This window comes from Balaenoptera physalus (genome assembly GCF_965194825.1).
Source record: "Balaenoptera physalus genome assembly, chromosome: 10".
Classification (NCBI taxonomy): Eukaryota; Metazoa; Chordata; class Mammalia; order Artiodactyla; family Balaenopteridae; genus Balaenoptera; species Balaenoptera physalus.
The window spans coordinates 81631058-81657718 of NC_138889.1; the positions used below are offsets into that span (position 1 = coordinate 81631058).

The window sequence follows — 26661 nt, forward strand, 5'->3', positions numbered from 1 at the left end:
AGGCAACCAGTCTACTATAAACAACTGTACACCAACTTATTGGACAACCTGGAAGAAATGGATAAATTCCTAGAAACATAAATACCAAGACTGAATCATGATGAAGTTGAAAATCTGAACAAACCAATTACTAGCAAAAAGACTGATCAGTAGTCAAAAATCTCTCAGCAAACAAAAGTCTAGTACCAGATGGCTTCACTGGTGAATTCTACCAAACATTTAAAAAAGAATTAATACCAACTGTTCTCAAACTTTTCCAAAAAATACAAGAGGAAGGAACACTTGCGACCTCATTTTATGAAGCAGCATTACCCTGATGCCAAAATCAGACAAGCATGCTACTAAAAAAGACAATTACAGGCAATATTCATGATGAACACAGATGCAAATATCCTCAACAAATATCAGCAAATCCAATTCAACAGTACATTAAAAGGATCATGTACTATGACCAGGTGGGACTCATCTCTGAGACGCTATGATGGTTCAACATTCACAAATCAATCAATATGATATATACCACATTAACAAAATAGAGGATAAAAATCATATGATATCTCAATAGATTCAGAAAAAGCTTCTGACAAAATTCAACAACAATTTATGATAAAAACTCTCAACAATCTGAGTGTAGTGGGATTGAACCTCAACATGATAAATGTCATATATGACAAGCCCACAGCTAACATCATATTCAATGGTGACAATCTTAAAGCTTTTCCTCTACTGTCACAAATGAAGCAAGGATCCCCATTCTCACTACTTTTATTCAACATAATATTGGAGGTTCTAGCTTGAGAAATTAGGCAAGAAAAAGAAATAAAAGACATATAAACTGGAAAGGAAGAAGTAACACTGTCACTGTTTGCAGGTGATATGATGCTATATATAGAAAATTCTAAACACTCCACCAAAAAAATGTTAGAACTAATAAAAAAATTTTTAGTAAATTTGCAGGATGTAAAATCAATATACAAAAATTGGCTGTGTTTCTATACACTGAAAACAAATGATCAGAAAGGGAAATTTAAACATTCCACTTATAATTGCATCAAAAACAATAAAATACTCAGGAATAAATTTAACCAAGGAGGTGAAAGATCTGTACATGAAAAACTATAAGACATTGATGAAAGAAATTGAAGAAGGCACACATAAATGAAAAAATATTCCAAACTCATGGATTGGAAGAATTAATGATGTTAAAATGTCCATACTACCCAAAGCAATCTATAGATTCATTACAAAATTAAAACACATCAAAATTAAAATGACATATTCCAGGGCTTCCCTGGTGGCACAGTGGTTAAGAATCTGCCTGCCAGTGCAGGGGACACGGGTTTGAGCCCTGGTCTGGGAAGATCCCACATGCCGCAGAGCAACTAAGCCCATGCAGCACAACTACTGAGCCTGTGCTCTAGAGCCTGCGAGCCACAACTACTAAGCCCATGCACCACAACTACCGAAGCCCATCTGCCTGGAGCCCATGCTCTGCAACAAGAGAAGCCACTGTAATGAGATGCCCACGCACCACAACGAAGAGTAGCCCCTGCTTGCCACAACTAGAGAAAGTCCAAGCAGCAACGAAGCCCCAACACAGCCAAAAATAAATAAATAAAATAAATTTTAAAAAATTAACATATTCCTTAGAAACAGTAAAAGCAATCCTAAAAGTTGTATGGAACCACAAAAGACCACAAATGCCAAATAAATCTTGAGAAAGAACAAAGCTGAAGGAATCACACTTCTGATTACAAACTATACTACAAAGCTATAGTAATCAAAACAGTATGATATTGGCATAAAAACAAACACATAGATCAATGAAACAAAATAGAGAGCCCAGTAATAAACCCATGCATATACGGTCAACTAACTTACAACAAAAAAGCCAAGACTATACTTGGGGAAAGGATATTACCGTCAATAAATGGTGTTGGGAAAACTGGACAGCCACATGCAAAAGAATGAAAGTGTATCCCTATCTTATGCCATACCAAAAAAACCAACTCAAAATGGATTAAAGACTTGAACATAAGACCTAAAACCATAAAACTTAAAAGAAAACAAAGGCAATAAGCTCCTTTACATCACACTCGATGATGATTTTTTGGATTTAACACCAAAGCAAAGGCAAAAAAAAAGCAAAAATAAATAAGTGAGACTACATTAAACTAAAAAGCTTCTTCACAGTAAAGAAAACCAACAAAATGAAAAGTCAACCTAAGGAATGGGAAAAATATTTGCAAATCATCAAATCATATATATGATAAGAGGTTAATGTCCAAAATATATAAATAATGCAGGCAGCTTAATAGCAAAAAAAAAAAAAAAAAAAGAATCTGATTGAAAAATGAGGAACTGAATAGCCACTTTTCCAAGAAGAAATGCAAATGGCTAATAGGTACATGGAAAGGTCCACGACACTACTAATTATCAGGATATGCAAATAAAAACCACAATGGAGGGCTTCCCTGGTGGCGCAGTGGTTGAGAATCTGCCTGCCAATGCAGGTACACGGGTTCGAGCCCTGGTCTGGGAAGATCCCACATGCCGCGGAGCAACTAGGCCCGTGAGCCACAATTGCTGAGCCTGCGCGTCTGGAGCCTGTGCTCAGCAACAAGAGAGGCCACGACAGTGAGAGGCCCGCGCACCGCGATGAAGAGTGGCCTCCGCTTGCCACAACTAGAGAAAGCCCTCGCACAGAAACGAAGACCCAACACAGCCATAAATAAATAAATAAATAAATAAATAAATAAAACCACAATGGAACATCACCTCACATCTGTTAGAATGGCTGTCAACAAAAAAAAAAAAAAAAAAAGAGAGCGATAACAGGTATTGGCAAGGATGTGGAGAAGAGGGAACCTCTGTGCACTTTTGGTAAGAATGTAAATTGGTGCAGCCACAATGGAAAACAGTATGGAAGTTACTCAAAAAATTAAAAACAGAGCAATCATATGACCCAGCAATCCCACTTCTGGGTATATATTCAAAGGAAACTTAAAAAGGATATTAAAGAGATATTGACACTCCCATGTTCACTGTAGCCATTATTCATGATAGGCAAGATATGGAAACAACCTAACTGTCCACCAATGAATGAATGGTTAAAGAGAATGGGATGATAAATATATATATATATATGCAGCTGACCCTTGAAAAACATGGGTTTCAACTCTGAGGGTCTACTTATACACGGATTTTTTTCAATAGTAAATAATACAGTACTACATGACCATAGGTTGGTTGAGTACATGGATGCGGAACCTCAGATCCAGAGGAACCAAGGATACAGGGGGCCAGCTGTAAATTATATTAAGATGTTTGTGCAGAGCATTGGTGCTCCTAATCCCCATGTTGTTCAAAATGTACGTACAATGGAATATTAATCAACCATGAGAAAGAAGAAAATCCTGCCATTTGTGACAACATGGCTGGACCTTGAGGGCATTATGCTAAGTGAGGTAGGTTAGACAGAGTAAGACAAATACTTCATAGTAACACTTAAATGTAGAATCTTTTAAAGAAAGTCACACTCATAGAAATAGAAGGTAGAAAAGTGGTTTCCAGGGCTTAAGTGGTAGGGGAACTAGAGAGAGGTTGGTGAAACAGTACACATTTTCAGGGTACAAACCATAAGATGAATATGGTCTGAGGATATAATGTACAAAACCGTATTATATTTGATAACACTGCATCGTATGATTGAAATATGCTAACAAAGTAGAACTTAAATGCTATCGCCAAAATAATAAGAACAAGCAGAAGGAGAAGTGGTGAGGTGATAGATGTGTTAATTAACTAGATGGGACGAGTCTCCTCACAATGTATATGTACATCAAATCAACACGATGTACACTTTAAATGCCTTACAATTTTATTTGTCAATTATACCTTAATAAAGCTGAAAAAAAAAAAAAGAAACTGAGGTGAAGAGGTTGTCAGCTTTTTAGAGTTGAGAGTCTTTGACGGGCAGAGACAGGATTGTACCCTATAGAATCAGCACTCTTATCCAACCTACTACACTGCCTCTTTCTTTAACTGTCTTAATTCTCATAACATCATTTGCATGTGTGTGTTACTGTCCCCATTATATAGAAGCATAAACAAGCTCAGACATCTAAGTTACACAGCTAGTAAGTAGCACACTACAGTATTTCAATGGCTTCTCTTATGCTCTGCTCTTGCAAATTCTTTCTTACTCTCATGTCTGATATTTCTCAAATTCATGTAGAGATTCCCATGACTCCTCCCTTCCTCTAAATGACAGCATGTCCCATGTTTCTATGCCTAACCTTTCAATTTTATTTTTATATAGTTACCTCTGTTGCTATTATTTTGTCACTCAATCTAACAAATTTTATAGTTGAAATTTTAGTCAAAATATCTTGTTCAGTTTCTATTCCTAATGCTCCAAATGCAGTATGGATAATTCCCATCCAGAATCATGCTATCAGCCTAAACATGACTAAACACTACACCTCTGCCTTAGATATTACTCTTTCTAATCTCCTTTTTCCTTTTAAAGACTTTCAATTTTTTTCCCAGTTACTGAGACCTTAAACCTCTCAGACACTTTTAACCCCTCCCATATCTAGTTACCTGTCGCACCTTTCTTTTCCTCCTCTCTTGTCCACTGCTCTATCCAGATACCAGTGTAGTACCTGGCATGTAGAAACCATTCTGTAAATACTTGCTGTTAAGACTCGAGGGAAAAGTAGTGTTATTTAAGAAAGAACAGAAAACACTAAAGTAGGTTGCTAAGATGTCTAGCGTAAAGCAATAAAAGGACTGTGATTATTTACCTCCAGTGACGAAATTCCACACATAATACTCCTTTATTTCTCACCAAATCTCAGTTAGTTGAGTTAGGTACAATTATTACCTTTATTTTACAAATGAAGAATCCAAAGCTCAGAGAATTGTCTACCTAAATAACATTGTTGAGAAATGCTGGTGCTGGGATCCAAGCTTATCTGTACCTAAAGCTCATTTCTCTTTTAGTGGAACTACATTCTTTCTACAATAATATAAAATTGTCCAGGGAACAATTCCAGACAAAAGAATGCCCAGGATATTGGAATGACATAAGGTTTTAGCTGCCTGAAGAACTCTGCTTACTCTAGTGGGACCACAAATGCCCCAGCAGATCTTTGACTAGCCACTTAGTCATTCTATGATATTTAGAAGGATGTGTAAACATCTGTTACCAACCAGGGTTCTTGGCCTCCTTAATCAATAGAAATTGATCAGAGGTCAAACAAGAAATTCAGGCGAGGCTTTACTGGGGTGCCTGCTGCAGGAGGGGGGAGCAAAAACAAACAACAGGTTCCCTTGCTGGTTTGCCCCCTGAGTGGGGGGCAAAGCTTGTTCCTTACATGGGGCGAGGGTAGGGGTGTGTCCAGGGGTTGGGCTGGAGGGATGGCTTAGGTGTTTTCCCCACCCCTTAGGTGGTGTTGTGTGTAGGGGGCATGCTCAGTACCCTGCTTTTGCTCCCCACCCCCTGCTTTTGCTCCAGGCTCTTCAAAAGTGGCAGTTGGGTTTTTTGGTCTCTTTGTATCTTTTGTCCAGAATTTGTCCCAACTGCATATGCACGTAGTTATTTTTAGTCCCATACAGTTTCTTTGTATTTTGTTGCTAGAGGAGAGGTGTGTCCAGGTGCAAGCATTGCAGCACTGCAGCAAAGGGTCCCAGGTCCCAGCCTGTCTCATAAGTATCAGACCAACACCTCATTTAGGATAACACACAACATGGCTGTACACATGCTTACAGAGAACTGCACAGTGGACTGTACATAGCATAGGCTTTGGAGTAGGGCAGGTCTGGATTTGAATTCTGGCTCTGTCACTTAACCTGGGCAAGTTCCTTACTTTCTTTAACTTGCTTTTTGTCTGAACAATGGAATACTAAGGCCTACCTAAAATTGCTATTGTGAGGACAAAATAAGTAAAGGAATTAGAGGTTTTCTATGCAATGAATGCTTAGTACTAAGTATGTCCTTATTAAGCAAAAATAATATCTTGATTAAAAGAAATTTAAATAATACTTTCTTACTTTTGTGTCATTTTTGACACAAGACCCTTAAATTTGACATAGGGAGTATGAAATTTAGATTGAGGGACTTTTGTTGAATCTTGGTTTTGCTCAGTGATTATGTATGAGTCCCTTATAAAGAGTTTTCAGTGCTAAAATCTATCCAGTGTCAAGTAGATATTTGGAAAGCATAAGGAGAATCATTTAAAGGAGCATAACATTAAAATGCATCATTGAGGAGAGGATTCCAAGTATTGCCAGCCTCCAATATTAACCTTAAGCTTCATGTTTATAAAGATACTTAAATGTTTATAAAGATAATTAAAAATCTCTCCATATGCTAAATACTTACTCCCATGCTATAAATAATTATAAATTTGAAGGTTTCAGTCATAAAAGGTAATGTCATTTGTTTGAATTTAGCCATTTTCTAAAATAAAAGGCTACCTGGTCCATATATATAGCTTGTTTCTCCAGACCTGTTTTCTATCCTTTCTACATTCATTTATCTTTTATCTATCCAAGGTTGCCCCAGTTATAAATAGAGTGCTGCAATATATTTTACTTTTAAAATATTTATGTTCTCTAACTCAAAGAAATTGACTGAAGTGGAGCAAACATGATTGTTACTTTAGTGCACAGTTTAACCTGATAAGTAAACATTATAGGCACTCATAAATCACTGGCCTGAAAAGAAATGTTCCAGCCTTATGAAGGTCGAGGGTCTGGCATGTTATAGTCTATTTACCAGACAGCTGAATTCCACAGAGTAAATACAGTTCAGGTGTTGGAAATCCCTTCATGAATTTACAGCCTGCAGTAGAACTTTCTTAACACTGTATGTTAATACTGAATATGCACTCATAGGAGGCTTATATTTCACCTTTCTTTATATTTGGCCCAAACAACTATATGGTCAATGCTAATCTGATCAATGCCTAACAAGACAGAACAGGCAAATAAGTAGTTTTTGTCAGAGGTCTTCTCCATGCAGCTCAGGACAAATCAAGGAATGGTACGGACTCATTTCAGAGATTTGCTATCAAAGATCACAATGGTCATGGTTAAGCTCATTCTCTCTAAATTCTGCTTTGTAATCCATAATTTTATCTATTTGATGTTCTACTCTATAAAACCATGCCAAGTAGTAATATAATGATGAATAAACCTTGGCTTCACCCTGATGGAACTGACAGATATTCAGTGCAATGTTTCATGTGGTTTCTGCCTTTATTCCCTTGAAACACTGAGCCAGGTATCGTGAAGCCTCCTGGATAAAAGTCAGGACCGAACTGTCAGCAGATGTGAGGCTACTTTGGACCTTCCAGCTTGGGCTATTATCCAACAAAATACAACTCCATTTGTGGGCCCAAGTGAAACCAGCAAAGGTGAGAGAGCCCAGTTTCCGGGTTGCAAACTGACCACATCCTGTACCCTCACGTGGCAGAAGGGATAGGGAGCTCTGCAGGTCTCTTTTATAAGGGGACTAATCACCTCCCAAAGGCCTCACCTCCTAATATCATCACCTTGAGGTAGGGGGAGGTTAGGATTTCAACATATAAATTTTGGGAGGACACAAATATTCTGATACAATATTGCTTTGTATTTGTTATAATTTACTCTATGTGGTATCTTCTAAGTCAGGGATCAGCAAACATTATCTCTGAAGGGTCTGACAGTAAATATTTCAGGTTCTGAGGGTCCTATGGCCTCTGTCACACCTATTCAACTCTGCCACTACACTGCACAGAGTAGGTAAACAAATGGCATGGCTGTGTTCCAATAAAACTTTATTTAGAAAAATAGGCAGATGGACAGATTTTGTTTACTGGCTATACTTTGCTGACCTCTGTTCTAATTTAACAGCCTAGGAGAATGTACGTAATTTTCATTTTATAGTATGAATTCAATTATTGGCAATTAGCCTTTTTGTTGTCTTCAGAAAATTCTATATTGAAGGAACTGTACAGACATTGTTATAGAGAATATCAAAACCAACTATTGCAGTCAACATACTAGTGCAAAGTGTGGAAAAGCCAGATAAACAGTTCTTATTGCAGAATATTATACAGAACTTAGCAAATGTAAATAGTTTTGAGTATCATATTTTCCCTGAAATAATACTACTGCTATTTTAAGTTCAATAACAGAAACTTAAAGACAATAATAAAGAATAATACTATCTCTTAGACTTTCTACTCTCCTACAATTATCAGAGCAACATAAATTAATGTGAACCTAAGAAAAACAACAACCTATTCCAACAGAATGTTTGTGTCTGATGAAATAACTACATAAATAATATAATTTAGCACCATGCATTGATTAATAAAGATGTACATGCAAAGATCATTTGAATGAAATTGTATTTCTTTCACTCTTGGAACACCATTTGACAATTTTTATGCAGATTCTCTAAATTTTTTCATTGTTCACTTGAGTTACATATATCAAAGTATAAACCAAAGTAAATAACATTGGAGGCACAGATAAGAGCACTCTCACTGGAGAAGAAAATAAATATAACTTCAAAGAGACCAGCTTGTAGGACATTAAGCTTTTAAATGCTTCTTCTTACATGCTACCCAGGTTCTAACTAAATTAAACAACTGGCTCTTCCAAAAAGCCTCTCCTAACTTCAAAATTGACATAGCACAGACAGCAATGGTAATTTAAAAAGACTGAGACTAATTAATTTGAGTTGAAAAAACTGTTTCTATAAATGTCATTTCCTGGAATTTCCAACAGCCCCTATCTTGATGTTTGAGAACTGAAATAAACAAAAGTACTTGTAATTCTAATAGTCACTAATTGATGAAGACTATTTCCTCTTGCTACTGACACATGAATAGATAAATCAGTAGAACAAGAGAGAAAGTTCAGAAGTATATTTAAGTACAGAGGGAAATCCAGGATATAAAGATATCTCAAATCACTGAGGAAAAATAACTTATTAACAACTTATTGTGGGCAACCTGATAGAAATTTGGTAAAAAGAAAAAAAAAAAAAGAACAACACTTTGCACAATACACAAGGGTAAACTCCAAATGGATTAGAGGTCAAAAAACAAAAACAAAAACAAAACCCAAAAAACTAAAACTAAAATAAAATAAGCCATATGTGTAATAGAAAAAAAAAACATAGATTAATTATATTCTGAAGATGAGAAAACCAAACTTTTCCAACTATGGTTTAAAAATTCAAATTCAATAAAAGAAATGCATAATAAATTCAACTACATTAAAATACAGTTATAAAGTGTAAAGACACTGTAGATAAAGTAAAAAGATAAAGGAAAACAGGAAATATTTCCAAAAGATATCAGTGATGACAAGATAATCACCCTAATATAAAATGAGCTAATACTACGTAAGGAAAAGATATCAGAAACACAATGTTAAAAATGAGTAATACTATAACTATGGTTCATCAAATAGATGTGCAAAATGGCCCTAAAATTTATAAAAAGATGTTCAACTTCTTCCACAATAATAGTAACGCAAATGGAAAATACATTATGTCACTTCTCACTCATAATATTGGCAGAAAAACAAAAGCTTGACAAACCTATACCACATGTGAGTAAAACGCTTGGAAAACAGGCACTTTCACGTGTTGCTGGTAGGATTACAAGCATTCTGGAGAGGAATTTGGTAATATGTGACAAAACTTCCTATCAATTTACAATGTACCCAGCAACCCTACTTGAAGAATTTACTCCGAAGTCTCATTGTCAGAAGTATGAAAAAAAATATGTATAGATTTTCTCACTATGGCATTGTTTTTAATAACAAAATATTGGGAACAAGATCTTGCCAAACACAGAAGGTTATCTGAATAAATAAATTTTGATACATCCACAAATCCATACAATCATTACCATTCCTATACAGTTGTCATAAAGAATGAAGACAATCTCTATAACTGATCTGGGGTGATTTCTAATATATACTATTAAGTGGAAAAAGCAAATTGCAAAATATGCTAACTTTTGTGTAAGAAAAAAAAGGAAACAAGAATCAGTGTGGGACTGCAGAAGTACAAAGGATCATGAGAGATTACTACAAGCAACTATATGCCAATAAAATGGACAAGCTGGAAGAAATGGACGAATTCATAGAAAAGCACAACCTTCCGAGACTGAACCAGGAAGAAATATAAAATATAAGCAGACCAATCACAAGCACTGAAATTGAGACTGCAATTAAAAATCTTCCATCAAACAAAAGTCCAGGACCAGATGGCTTCACAGGAGAATTCTATCAAACATTTAGAGAAGAGCTAACACCTATCCTTCTCAAAGTCTTCCAAAATATAGCAGAGGGAGGAACACTCCCAAACTCATTCTACGAGGCCACCATCACCCTGATACCAAAACCAGACAAAGATGTCACAAATACAGAAAACTACAGACCAATATCACGGATGAACATAGATGCAAAAATCCTCAACAAAATACTAGCAAACAGAATCCAACAACACATTAAAAGGGTCATACACCATGATCAAGTGGAATTTATACCAGGGATGCAAGGCTTCTTCAACATACACAAATCAATCAATGTGATACACCATATTAACAAATTGAAGAATAAAAACCATATGATCATCTCAATAGATGCAGAAAAAGTTTTCAACAAAATTCAACACTGATTTATGATAAAAACTCTCCAGAAAATGGGCACAGAGGGAACCTACCTCAACATAATAAAGGCCATATACAACAAACCCACAGCAAACATCATTCTCAATGGTGAAAAACTGAAAGCATATCCTCTAAGATGAGGAACAAGACAAGGATGTCCATTCTCACCACTATTATTCAACATAGTTTTGGAAGTCCTTCCCATGGCAATCAGAGAAGAAAAAATACTAAAAGGAATACAAATTGGAAAAGAAGAATTAAAAATGTCATTGTCTGCAGATGACATGATACTACACATAGAGAATCCTAAAGATGTCACCAGAAAACTACTAGAGCTAATCAATGAATTTGGTAAAGTTGCAGGATACAAAATTAATGCACAGAAATCTCTTCAATTCCTATACACTAATGATGAAAAATCTGAAAGAGAAATTAAGGAAACACTCCCATTTACCATTGCAACAAAAAGAATAAAATACCTAGGAATAAACCTACCTAGGGAGACAACAGACCTGTAGGCAGAAAACTATAAGACACTGATGAAAGAAATCAAAGATGATGTACGAACAGATGGAGAGATATACCATGTTCCTGGATTGGAAGAATCAATATTTTGAAAATGACTATACTACCCAAAGCAAACTACAGATTCAATGCAAGCCCTATCAAATTACCAATGGCATTTTTAACAGAACTAGGACAAAAAATCTTAAAATTTGTATGGAGACACAAAAGACCCCGAATAGCCAAAGCAGTCTTGAGGGAAAAAAATGGAGCAGGAGGAATCAGACTCCCTGACTTCAGACTATACTACAAAGCTACAGTAATCAAGACAATATGGTACTGGCACAAAAACAGAAACATAGATCAATGGAACAGGATAGGAAGCCCAAGATAAACCCACACACCTATGATCAACTGATCTATGACAAAGGAGGCAAGGGTATACAATGGAGAAAAGACAGTCTCTTCAATAAGTGGTGCTGGGAAAACTGGACAGCTACATGTAAAAGAATGAAATTAGAACACTCCCTAACACCATACACAAAAATAAATTCAAAATGGATTAGAGACCTAAATGTAAGAGTGGACACTATAAAACTCTTAGAGGAAAACATAGGAAGAACACTCTTTGACATAAATCACAGCAAGATCTTTTTTGATCCACCTCCTAGAGTAATGGAAATAAAACCAAAAATAAACAAATGGGACCTAATGAAACTTAAAAGCTTTTGTAAAGCAAAGGAAACTACAAACAAGACGAAAAGACAACCCTCAGAATGGGAGAAAATATTTGCAAACGAAGCAACTGACAAAGGATTAATCTCCAAAATATACCAGCAGCTCATGCAGCTCAATATCAAAAAACAAACAACCCAATCCAAAAATGGGCAGAAGACCTAAACAGATATTTCTCCAAAGACATACAGATGGCCAAGAAGCACATGAAAAGCTGCTCAACATCACTAATTATTAGAGAAATGCAAATCAAAACTACAATGAGGTATCACCTCACACAGGTTAGAATGGGCATCCTCAGAAAATCTACAAACAACAGTTGCTTGAGAGGGTGTGGAGAAAAGGGAACCCTCTTGCACTGTTGGTGGGAATGTAAATTGATACAGCCACTATGGAGAACAGTATGGAGGTTCCTTAAAAAACTAAAAATAGAATTACCATATGATGGTGTGATGAATTGGGAGATTGGGATTGACATGTATACACTGATGTGTATAAAATGGATGACTAATAAGAACCTGCTGTATAAAAAAATAAATAAAATAAAATTCAAAAAAAAAAAAAGAATTACCACATGATCCAGCAATCCCACTACTGGGCATATACCCAGAGAAAACCATAATTCAAAATGACACATGCACCCCAATGTTCACTGCAGCACTATTTACAATAGCCAGATCATGGAAGCAACATAAATGGCCATCGACAGATGAATGGATAAAGAAGATATGGTATATATATATACAGTGGAATATTACTCAGCCAGAAAAAGGAACGAAATCGGGTCATTTGTAGAGATGTGGATGAATCTAGAGACTGTCATCCGAGTGAAGTAAGTCAGAAAGAGAAAAACAAATATTGTATATTAATGCATATGTGTGGAACCTAGAAAAATGGTACAGATGAACCGGTTTGCAGGGCAGAAATTGAGACACAGATGTAGAGAACAAACGTATGGACACCAAGAAGGGAAAGCAGCGGAGGGGTGGTGGTGGTGGTGTGATGAATTGGGAGATTGGGATTGACATATATACACTAATATGTGTAAAATAGGTAACTAATAAGAGCCTGCTGTATAAAAAAATAAATTAAATAAAATTTAAAAATTAAAAAAAAAGAATCAGTGTGGGAGCCAAGAATACACAGTGGAGAAAAGACAGTCTCTGCAATAAATGGTGCTGGGAAAATTGGATATTCACGTGTAGAAGAGTAAAACTTCACCCATAATTTACACCACTCACAAAAATTAATTCAAAATGGATTAAAGACTTAAATGTAAGACCTGAAACCATGAAATTCCAAGAAGAAAATGGGCTCCTTGACATAGGTCTTGGCAATCAGTTTTTTGGAAATCATGCCTAAAGCACAAGTAACAAATTAAAAAAAAAAAACTAGCAAGTGGGCCTACATCAAACTATAAAATCTTTTGCACAGCAAAAGAAACCATCAACAAAGTGAAAAGACAACCTAGAGAATGGGGAAAAAAAATTTGCAAACCATTGTCAAGGAGGAGAAAATTTCCCCCTCTACCCGTCTTGACTTCTTATGGCTGGACTAAAAATAAAACTGACACAAGACAGATTATCAGGAGAAAAAGAAACAAATTTTATTCATGTGCACGGAGGTCTCAAAGAAACAGGACCTAAAAAATGGTCAAAGTAGGCAGCTTTCATACTCTTTTTTAGACAAAGAAACAATAAATTTGTGAGAAATTGACAGGACAAAGAAACTCAGGTTTTGGGTGCTCAGTTAGTAAAGAATCTCAACAGAATTTGGATTTGTGGTAGTATATTAAAGAAGTAACAAGATTTGTATATATAGGCTCAGGGCCTGAATTCTCTGTCTCTGGCAATAAGGGTGTCCTTCTACCTCCAGATGCAGGGAGTGCACATTTCACATGAGAGATTTATTTCCTGCTTTCAGGGAGACAGAAAGGAGGGTTAGTCCCTCTTGCATTGGCCATTTCTTAAGTAACTTTAATCAAAATAATATGCCATTGTGTTATATTTTGGGGCAGCCCTCCCTGAGCCCCAACACCATATATCTGATAAGGGATTAATATTCAAAATATATAAAGAACTCATACAACTTGATAGCAAAAACCTCAACTAATGAAATTTAAAAAATAAAAATTTTTCCAAAGAAGATACACTAATGACCAAGAGGTACATGAGAAGATGCTCAACATCACTATTCATTAGGGAAATGCAAATTAAAACCACAATGAGATATCACTACACACCTATTAGAATGGCCATCATCAAAAAAGATAAGAGATAATAAATGCTGGTATGTATGTGGAGAAAAGGGAACCCTTGTGCACTGTTTGGTGGGATTGAAAATTGGCATAGCCATTATGGAAAACGGTATGGTGGTTCCTCAAAACATTGAAAACAGAACTACCATATGATCTAGCATTTCCACTTCTGGAAATATATCCAAAAGAAATGAAAATATGAACTCAAAAAGATATCCGCTCCCCCATATTCATAGCAACATTATTTCAATAGCCAAGGCATGGAAACAACCTAAGTGTCCACTGATGGAAGAATGAATAAAGAAGTTTTGGGGCTTCCCTGGTGGCACAGTGGTTAAGAATCCGCCTGCCAATGCAGGGGATGCAGGTTCTAGCCCTGGTCCGGGAAGATCCCACATGCTGTGGAGCAACTAAGCCCATGTGCCACAACTACTGAGCCTGCACTCTAGAGCCCACGAGCCAGAACTACTGAGCCCACCTGCCACAACTACTGAAGCCCACGTGCCTAGAGCCCATGCTCCGCAACAAGAGAAGCCACCGCAACGAGAAGCCCGCACACTGCAACAAAGAGTACCCCCTGCTCGCCATAACTAGAGAAAGCCCACGTGCAGCAATGAAGACTCAACACAGCCAAAAATAAATAAATTAAGTAATTTAAAAAAAGAAGTTTTGGTGTGTGTGTATATATACATATATATATATATACACACACACATATACACATGCAATGGAATTTTTTTTTAATTAATTAATTAATTAATTAATTTTTGGCAGTGTTGGGTCTTCATTTCTGTGCGAGGGCTTTCTCCAGTTGCGGCGAGCGGGGGCTACTCTTCATTGCGGTGCACGGGCCTCTCACTGTTGCGGCCTCTCCCGTTGCGGAGCACAGGCTCCAGACGCGCAGGCTCAGTAGTTGTGGCTCACGGGCCCAGTTGCTCCGCGGCATGTGGGATCTTCCCAGACCAGGGCTCGAACCCGTGTCCCCTGCATTGGCAGGCAGATTCTTAACCACTGCGCCACCAGGGAAGTCCGCAATGGAATATTATTCAGCTATAAAACAGAAGCAGTCCTGCCATTTGCAACAACATGGATGAAACTTGAGGGCATTATAATAAGTGAAATAAGGTTAGAGAAAGACAGATACTATACGATCTCACTTAAATGTAGAATCTAAAAACAAGACACTAAACTCATAGAAAAAGAGGTCAGATTTATAATTACTAGAGGTGGAGGGAAGGGGGAGGAAGAAGGTGGTTGAAATGTACAAACTTCCGGTTATAAGACAGATAAGAAGAAGGTGGTTGAAATGTACAAACTTCCAGTTATAAGATAGATAAGTACTAGGGATATAGTGTAGAACATGATGACTGTATTAACACTGCTGTATCATATACAGGAAAGTTGTTAAGAGAGTAGATGCCAAGAGTTCTCATTACAAGGATAATATTCTTTTTCTTTTCTTTTAATTGTATCTATATGAGATGATGGACATTAACCAAACCTACTGTGGTAAACAATTCACAATATATGTGAATCAAACCATCATGCTATACATCTTAAACTTATGCAGTGATGAATGCCAATACATCAATAAATGTATGCCAATACATTTATTTCTCAATAAAACTGGGAAAAGAAAAGAATGTGTATGTCTATGTAAAAACTATATATAAACACGTATATGAACATTTACATATATGTATATACACACATATAGACATGTAGCTGTGTGTATATATGTATATATGTAAAATGCATATGCATATATGTATATATATGTATGTATATGCAAAAACACACGTTTTGCAAAAAGGAACACGGGAAGATAAACCAAAATGAGTCAAATTGATCACCACATGGAGTAGGTAGAATCACAGTGGAAAAGACAGAGAAGGGAATGTGATTTTTCTTAATGTTGTATAGTTTGACTTTGACACCCCCCCCAAAAAAATCAGTAAGGATGGAAAAGTTTTATAATTGATTATGAACAAAAACAAATAAGCCTAAATATATTTTAAACTGATAACCCAAGCATACAGAAGAAAGAAGAAAAACAAATCAGATAACTTTTGAACATAGTACTGACTATATATGATCAGTGGGATACATTTTAAGGAGAAAAAAATAAAAAGAAATCTTGAATTTTAAAAGCAGGGTTTTTGGTAGTAATAGTATTGGTTGAGTGATTCTCAAACTACTTAATGTATATTGTAACATTAAGCAAATGGTACAGATCTATTATTAAAAGTTTTGGAGAACCAAGTTCCCTATAGGAGAAAGGGGAAGTGCAAGTATGGAATGGGAAAAGGAGAGGAAAGACTTTGTATTTTAGGACCAGAATTAGAATTGTCACTATGAACTCATAATTAAAAAACAAACAAACAAACAAAAAAAAACATTTCCTAGCTCTGTCCACAGAATGGGCCAAATAACAATGCCAACCTAACTATAAAACATACGCAATCTGAGTTTCTAAATTCCTTTCACTACTGAAATAGCCAGGGCTTCATGGATAAATTGTTGCTGCCAGAGGAAAGACAAGATATAAAACGAGACAGTTATTTGTGGCTGAGTGTATGGAAATGCTCAAAAAATGCTCATATCAAAGGATACATAGGGCCCAATTTGAAGGGTCTCCCACTGGTCACATCTGAGACATTTTAAGAATTAAACTAAATAACGACAGTAGTGAATTTTAACACATTATGTAAAAAAAGAAAAGAATCTGAGTCCACGATGATACGAACAAAGCAAACAGAAACAAAGGGTGGGAATACTCAGAAGGGGAATCTAAGTTTTACAAAGAATGCCAACCATTAATTGTAGAAGAAATGGTTTTATTAGCATATCTCCATTTTAAAACCTATAATGGTAGTTTCAAGCAAATGTTATCAAATAGATAATAAATCACTGGGATCACTCTTCAGATTACTTATTGACAAGAGAAAATTACCTTTATATGACAACGTCTTAATCCAGAGATCAAAGTTAGTATGACCAATAAAAGTACAACCTGACTGAGAACAGCACAATATCACCTTATAGAATTCTTATTAAAACTAATTCAAAGGAAGAATAAGATAAATAAAAACTTACATACATTAAAGATAACTTGTCTGAAATCTTAAAATATAATAGTGTCACAAAAGACAATAAAAAAGAAAGATTCTTCCATATTAGAGGAAATTTAAAAGAAGAGGCAACTAAATACAATATGTAATTCTTGATTGGAAACTTGATGCAAGCAAAACAAAAGACATTATGGAGACAACTGGGGAAATTTGAATGTGGGCTACATATTAGGTAGTAGAACTGTATCAATGTTCAATTTCTTAGTGTGATAACTGTGTAACGGTTATTTAGGAGAAAGACCTTCTGTAGGAGATACTGGCTAGAGTACTTAGGAGTAAACTGGGATATCTGCAAAATACTTTCAAAAGGTTCAGCCAAAGGAAAAATAAAAGGTAAACTGCTCACAATTGAAACATCTAGGTGAAGGGTATATAGGTGTTAACTCTACTATTCTTTCAACTTTTCTGCAACTTCAATTTAAAAAAAAACAAAACAGAAATATGAAAGAATATTCTTTCTACTTTAACTGCTACCCTTGTAATTGTCTTTAGACACTTTGGTTCTTTACATATTTCAGCCTAGATGTTGCATGTTGCGGATGAAAAAGTATTCCTCCACCCTACTAGGTTCCTCTGGGTGGTCTAAGAATTAAATTGACAGATTAAGAGGAGAAAATCAAACAAAAGTTTAATAACTTGTATACATTGGAGAGACCCAGAAAAACTGAGTAACTCACCAAAATGGCTTAAACCCTCACCTTAAATACCATTTTCAGCTAAAAACAAAAGAGGATGTTGGGGGTAGTGGCTTGAGATGTCAAAGGGGAGGAATACAATTCACAGGAAGATGGAAAAGCAAATGTTTGTTAAACAAATTTTTACTGGGCCATGCAGAGACAATGGGTACACAGAGAAGGATTTTTAAAAAATAGACTTTGCTAGGTACCTCCTGGTCAACCACATCTAGTCCAAACTATAGCCATCTATGGTGATCATTCCCTTCCTGTAAGAGGTCCTCTATCTAATTTCTTTAGGTAGCTAAGGGGGAAGGTCAACATTTCTTCCTGAGTCTTTCGGATCTTAATTGTTTTCAGCTCAAAATAATCTGCGTGCCAAAGAGACATTTTGGGGTTGTGACATTTGTTTTCCTACACATACATATGCATCTACAGTATGATATGTTTATTGTACAGATTCCTAGGTTCCCACAATTTGAGATTCTGATATAGTAAGTGCAGGATACAGAGCTTCAGAAAAATACTTCAGGGATATTTTGAAGCTAGTGGTCTAAGATCCACACTGCAGACAGTTCCCCAAAACTGGTTGATAGACAAACTGAGGAGGTATTTTGTTGTTGTTGTTTTTTAAGTGCCTGGAATACTAAGCTGCCATCAACCTTACTAAGTAAGACTCTGCAGAATGATACCCAGGATTTGTTTTAAAAAATCCAAAAAAGCAAAATAACCTAGCAAACAATTCTCAATCCCCAAAGAGATTTTGATTCCAGAATCAATAATATGACATTTTATGCTCATTAAACTTCTTTGCAGCTTCCTGTCAAAGTGTGGTATGGTTTGGTCGAGAAAAGTTATAAATCCCAAGAAGTCACCCTATACTGTATTTTAAAGAACAAAGGATAAATTCTATCTACAAATTTCAAGTGAGCCATTAATTTAACCACTAACTCCAGCTTCACCTGCACGGCTACCATACAGATTTTTTATTAGTTGTAGTACTACAGCAATTCCCTTGTTCTTTATAAATCAAACAAATAAGCATGAAAGAATCTGCACTTGCAAGGGATAGGTAATTTGAGTAGATATTGTGTGAAGGAAAAATGTGACTTTTTTTTTCTCTTTATAAACAAAACATTGAGAGGGGAAACAAAAGAATTGCCTGCAGCATGTGGAGAGATAAGCATTCCACTTTTCCAAGTGAGAGCTTTTGTAATAGCAAAGAACAAATCTGACTTCATATGAGATCTGTTTCTTTTACTTTAACCTTTGTATTCTATTGCTTTTGCTACAAGTTAAAAACGTTGCTTATAGCCTGAAATATACAGGAAAACCCATTCTCAAGGCTCTGACCTTAAAGGTATAATACTTTTCCATTCACATAGAGATAAAAAGTTGCAGAACAGAGAATAGCATTTGTCTTGGAGGTTTACAGTAACATCATGACCTGACCTACATGGACAGCAGCAAGAACAAAGGATTCTGATGCCAAGAAGTCTGCAACAACCAGCCATACCCCCTCCCCTCTTAATGTAAAAGAAGTCCGAATTCTAACCCAGGTAAGATGGTTCTTTGGGACACTAGTCCATCATCTTCTAGGTCTGCTGACTTTCCAAATAAAGTCACTATTCCTTGCCCCAACAAATTGTCTCGATTAATTGGCCTGTCATGCGGCGAGCAGTATGAGCTTGGACGTGGTAACATTTTCACAGCTATTTCATAGGTAAGAGGATGGCTAGGTGACAGTTCATCATAGACCATCTACAATACCACCACCTGGGGGCTTGTTAAAAATGGAGGTGTTGCACAACTACAACAAGTGGAACGGCTGGTAGGAGAAATAGCAAGTACTTCAGGGAGTATAGGGTGATAAACACAGGACTGGGGATGCAGTCACAGGAATGGGAATTTAGATTGAGCACACATTATACAGGATATTAAATGCCAGCTGAATGAATTCAAATGTTATTTAGGTGGCAATGCTGAGATGTGAAAAGGTTGAAACTCAATCATCCTAGTGGTGTGGATATAATCTCACAGTTTTGATGCACATTTCTCTAATGAGCAATGATGTTGAACATATTTTCATGTGCTTATTAGCTATTTGTATATCTTCTTGGAGAAATATCTATTTAGATTCTTTGTCCAATTTTAACTGGATTATCTTTGTAGCATTAAGTTTTAAGAGTTCTTTATACATCCTGGATTCAAGTGCTTTATGAGATAACTGATCTACAAATATAGCAGTTTCTTTAAAAGTAAGAAATGTGTCTGAGAACAAATGGATAAATTACCTAGAGAAGTAAACTGTGGTTAATTAAAACATGGTTAAGGTTGTTTATTGGGGGGAGAATTAGAGAAAAAAATTCTAGAGCAATGCTTAAGATTCCAGAATAATCACCAGCATAAGAATTCAGGCATAAGTGGGGGGTGGGTATTTTCTTTCTAAATTCTACACTACACGAACTGTCTCACTGTTGAAATCAGACCTCTTGTCAACTCATATTTCAGAAGTATGCTTTACTAAAGAGACTAGAAAATTTAACACAGGATATCGGAGGTAAGTGATTCTTTCTACACATATTACTGCAATTTGAAAATCTTAAATATCAATTCCCAAGGCCATTTCCTCCCTCATGAAACATTCTGTTTTCTCAGTTCTAAAGAAATATATTGGTCTTTTGAGGTAGTTTGTTTCTGGCTTCCCTCTTTCGATGATGCCATTGAGACTGACCTCTACCTTTACGAGAGGATTTGATGGAGACATTTGAAGCCAGAGGAATTTTACACAGGCATTTAGAAGCAATGAAGAATGCCTCTTTCACAAAGTAGTACCAGTTTAATGTAAGCTTTGGAGAATGCCTAGGCCATGAGAATTATTATGTTATTATCATACTTCAAGTATGCTGAAATTTGACTCAAATTATTTACTCAGGTGGCCAAAACATTTTTGTTCAGAACTTTAGAATAAAAATGAGAAAGTATATTTACAGAATGTATCTTAGCAAAGTCGCTTTCTTGACAATGAGTCTCTGAGGAACCATTTCAATGAAAAAAATATTTCCACAGACACATTACAGGACTAAGGAATATCAGAAGAAAATGTATGGCAGAGGCTATAGACAATTTGCAACAAATACAGATTTCAGAAGTCACATACTCAGCAACTTTGAGATGGCCCATCTTTACACATGTTGTTTTCTGCAATACACCAACCTAAGTGGGTTTCTGAAAACAGCTATCCTATCAACAGAAGTACTGGCTTGGCTGAAAATGCAATCACCTATATTTTTGGCCACAGCCTCACCATATCTGCTATATTCTTGTGCTCTTTTAATCAAATGCAAAGGTACAGCCCCACTGTTGGAATTATAGTCACTCTATAGAATTTTTTTTAAAACAACAATAATTACTGATTATTTTATATTATGTATTATTCTAAGAATTTTTTCCTTATAAAATCATTCTCATGACTATTATTATTATCTTCATTTTATAGAAGGGGATACTGAGACATGAAAAGGTAAATTTAATTGGCCTAAGATCACAGAAAGATTAAATAAATTTGACAAGATCAGATCTAAAATTTGAACACCAGAGCCCACTATTTTAACTACTAGAATAAACTAGACTTTCTAAAATGCATTATTTCCTGAACCAGGAGTAAAATTTGTTTAATTGCTTGAATTTACTCTAGGACTATATTAACTACAGTGAAAATATTAAACTAAAGAGAAATGTAACCTGACTGAATATTTTAACCATGGGCAAGTAGGGAAAGTCATCATTCATTCGACAAATATTCATTTAGTATCTACTCTGTCCCTGTGTTGGGACAGCAGTTATAGCCCTGAATGAGAAAGACAAAAGACAGGCTCTCAGGGGGGTCAAACTGTGCAAAAGGAGGGCAATAAATAAGAAAAAAGCAGTAATTATTTAACTTCAGTGCTATAAAGAAAATAAAATAGTTAATATGATGGAGAATGCCAGAATGCAGTGGATGATTTAAACAGTGTGTTGGAAAGGTCTCTTTGAAAAAGTGGCATTAGATTTGAAACCTTGTGTGTAAAATGTAGCCAGACTAGGGCTAACCTAAGGAAAGCACTCCAGGCAGAGAGAACTACAAGTACAGAGCAACAAAGGGTGGAAAATGCTTGGTGACAGCCCAGACATTGGAGAACTCAGCCCTGAACTCAGATCACAGAACCATTTTCACGAGTTGTATATTCATGGTGACACAGGTCAGCCCTGCTTCTTGCCCCCAAACCATGAAGCAGCATAAATGAGAGGTTACCACCTTATGGTCTCATATGAACTGGAATTTAAGACTTGTAGGAAAATCTCAGATCATTTAGCCAACCTCTCCTTGAAAACCAGTTAACAATGACCTCTGAATTATAAAGGAAAGATCTTTAAAAATTACAATACATTTTTCTATCTATGAAAGCAACTCATTATCAAGTAAAAAGTTAAGCTATCTATATGCATTTCTGAATGCAAAAATAAGATAACATAAAAAATTAATATTGGTACCTATTATCATCCTTAATCTACTTTTTCCCATCTATCACCTTGTAATACACCAGGTAATTTACTTATTATTATATTTATTTTTTATGGATTGACTGTTATTGTAGAATGTACACTTCACAAGTACAGAGAGAGTGGCCTGCTTTGTTCACTAATATAGAACCTTGAACAATGTTTAGCCCCTAATATATAGAAAGCAGGGGATAATTAAGCAAATGAATGAATATGTAACTGTGTTCAATGACTGGAAATTTAAAATAAAAAAGGTTGTGTTTGGCCATCAGTGGCGTGATTTTTTCCAGAGTAGTCTACGGTTGGACCAGCTCATCTCAAGTTATTTTCAGCCTTACTCATCTATGACTTGACTCAAGATCTAACTTTGAACAGTGTAAAAATGCCGTACTAAGTAAATATTTTGTTAATAATTTTTGCATTAAAAGAGATGATTTTACGTTCCCAGAATCTATAAAAATTGTACAGTTAGATGGGTGAGTTTTATATTTTTATTACCGTGTTTCCTCTTTGGGACTGGAACATGCTTAGGGTAATTCAGCCTTCAAAAAGCAAGTTTAATTTGACTAAATGTAGAATAAACTCTGAAAGTCTCTTTGTGTTTGTACTTATACCCACATGCACATGACTTTTTCTACAATACAAAAAGGGTGCTTCTATAAAGGGAGATAAATGTTTTCAGAGAATCTCTAAACTGTTTAAATGTGGAACCCTTGGCTTATTTGGTTAATATACAGTTTAAGTAACAGTATGTGTAAACTTTCCAGCTCTTGACTTCAAAACCACTTACCAGAAAGGGAATATTTAGTTTAGAATCACAAAATTTTCTACTGACATGTGACATTCAAAATATATTCATTTAAAAATAAGTAAAAAGAAAAGACTAAAGTAAAAGGTAGTTACTAAGCCCCCAAATTACAGAATACAGGTTAGAAATAGAAAACGATGCCTCAAATTCATCTCATTACTTTTGGCATATGTATTTTTTCCTTCTCTTACTTTCTTTCTATTGATTAAAAATAAATGACTGAAGATGGCGGAGTAGAAGGACATGTTCTCACTCCCTCTTGCGAGAGCACCAGAATCAAAACTGGCTGCTGGACAATCATTGACAGGAAGAACCTGGACTTCACCAAGGAGGATACCCCACGTCCAAGGACAGAGGAGAAGCCACAGTGAGACGGTAGGAGGGGCGCAATCAGAGTAAAATCAAATCCCATAACTGCTGGGTGGGTGACTCACAGACTGGCGAACACTTATACCACAGAAGTCCACCCACTGGAGTGAAGGTTCTGAGCCCCACGTCAGGCTTCCAAACCTGGGGGTCCGGCTACGGGAGGAGGAATTCCTAGAGAATCAGACTTTGAAGCCTAGTGGGAATTGATTGCAGGACTTTGACAGGACTGGGGAAAACAGAGACCCCACTCTTGGAGGGCACACACAAAGTAATGTGTGCATTGGGACCCAGGGGAAGGAGCAGTGACCCTGGGGGAGACTGAACCAGACCTACCTGCTGGTGTTGGGGGATCTCCTGCAGAGGCGAGTGGTGGCTCTGTTTCACCGTGGGGATAAGGACACTGGCAGCCAAGGTTCTGGGAAGTTCTCCTTGGCGTGAGCCCTCCCAGAGTCTGCCATTAACCCCACCAAAGAGCACGGGTAGGCTCCAGTTTTGGGTTGCCTCAGGCAAAACAACCAACAGGGAGGGAACCCAGCCCCACCCATCAACAGTCAAGTGGATTAAGGTTTTACTGAGCTCTGATGCCACAGCAACAGGGAGGGAACCCAGCCCCACCCATCAACAGTCAAGTGGATTAAGGTTTTACTGAGCTCTGACCACCACAGCAACAGTCAGCTCTACCCACCACCAGAGCCTCCCATCAAGCCTCTTAGATAGCCTCAACCACCAGAGGGTAGACAACAGAAGCAAGAAAAACTACAATCCTGCAGCCTGTGGACCAAAAACCACAGTTACAGAAAGATAGAGAAGATGAAAAGGCAGAGGGCTATATACCAGATGAAGGAACAAGAAAAAACACCAGAAAAACAACTAAATGAAGTGGAGATAGGCAACCTTCCAGAAAAAGAATTCAGAATAATGATAGTGAAGATGATCCAGGACCTCGGAATAAGAATGGAGGCAAAGATTGAGAAGATGCAAGAAATGATTAACAAAGACCTAGAAGAATTAAAGAACAAACAAACAGAGATGACCAATACAATAACTGAAATGAAAACTACACTAGAAGGAATCAATAGCAGAATAACTGAGGCAGAAGAACGGATAAGTGACCTGGAAGACAGAATGGTGGAATTCACTGCTGCGGAACAGACTAAAGAAAAAAGAATGAAAAGAAATGAAGACAGCCTAAGAGACCTCTGGGACAACATTAAACGCAACAACATTCGCATTATAGGGGTCCCAGAAGGAGAAGAGAGAGAGAAAGGACCAGAGAAAATATTTGAAGAGATTATAGTCGAAAACTTCCCTAACATGAGAAAGGAAATAGCCACGCAAGTCCAGGAAGTGCAGAGAGTCCCATACAGAATAAACCCAAGGAGAAACACGCCGAGACACATAGTAATCAAAGTGGCAAAAATTAAAGACAAAGAAAAATTATTGAAAGCAGCAAGGGAAAAAAGACAAATAACATACAAGGGAACTTCCATAAGGTTAACAGCTGATTTCTCAGCAGAAACTCTGCAAGCCAGAAGGGAGTGGCATGATATACTTAATGTGATGAAAGGGAAGAACCTACAACCAAGATTACTCTACCCGGCAAGGATCACATTTAGATTTGATGGAGAAATCAAAAGCTTTACAGACAAGCGAAAGCTAAGAGAATTCGGCACCACCAAACCAGCTCTACAACAAATGCTAAAGGAACTTCTCTAAGTGGGAAACACAAGAGAAGAAAAGGACCTACAAAAACAAACCCAAAACAATTAAGAAAATGGTCATAGGAACATACATATTGATAATTACCTTAAACGTGAATGGATTAAACGCCCCAACCAAAAGACATAGACTGGCTGAATGGATACAAAAACAAGACCCATATATATGCTGTCTACAAGAGACCCACTTTAGACCTAGGGACACATACAGACTGAAAGTGAGGGGATGGAAAAAGATATTCCATGCAAATGGAAATCAAAAGAAAGCTGGAGTAGCTATACTCATATCAGATAAAATAGACTTTAAAATAAAGAATGTTACAAGAGACAAGGAAGGACACTACATAATGATCCAGGGATCAATCCAAGAAGAAGATATAACAATTATAAATATATATGCACCCAACATAGGAGCACCTCAATACATAAGGCAACTGCTAACAGCTATAAAAGAGGAAATCGACAGTAACACAATAATAGTGGGGGACTTTAACACTTCACTTACACCAATGGACAGATCATCCAAAATGAAAATAAATAAGGAAACAGAAGCTTTAAATGACACAATAGACCAGATAGATTTAATTGATATATATAGGACATTCCATCCAAAAACAGCAGATTACACGTTCTTCTCAAGTGCGCATGGAACATTCTCCAGGATAGATCACATCTTGGGTCACAAATCAAGCCTCAGTAAATTTAAGAAAATTGAAATCATACCAAGCATCTTTTCTGACCACAACGCTATGAGATTAGAAATGAATTACAGGGAAAAAAACGTAAAAAAGACAAACACATGGAGGCTAAACAATATGTTACTAAACAACCAAGAGATCACTGAAGAAATCAAAGAAGAAATAAAAAAATACCTAGAGACAAATGACAATGAAAACACGACGACCCAAAACCTATGGGATGCAGCGAAAGCGGTTCTAAGAGGGAAGTTTATAGCTATACAAGCCTACCTAAAGAAACAAGAAAAATCTCAAGTAAACAATCTAACCTTACACCTAAAGAAACTAGAGAAAGAAGAACAAACAAAACCCAAAGTTAGCAGAAGGAAAGAAATCATAAAGATCAGAGCAGAAATAAATGAAATAGAAACAAAGAAAACAATAGCAAAGATCAATAAAACTAAAAGTTGGTTCTTTGAGAAGATAAACAAAATTGATAAGCCATTAGCCAGACTCATCAAGAAAAAGAGGGAGAGGACTCAAATCAATAAAATCAGAAACGAA

At 36.4% G+C, this 26661-nt stretch overlaps 1 long non-coding RNA gene across 1 annotated transcript; it reads left to right on the top strand.

Moving 5' to 3' along the window:
- The first annotated feature begins 15215 nt into the window (after positions 1–15215).
- LOC309667814 lies at positions 15216–17743 on the top strand. The gene is made up of 2 exons (XR_014267978.1): positions 15216–15428; positions 15476–17743. It is a non-coding gene; the product is annotated as an uncharacterized lncRNA (long non-coding RNA).
- The last annotated feature ends 8918 nt before the right edge of the window (positions 17744–26661 follow it).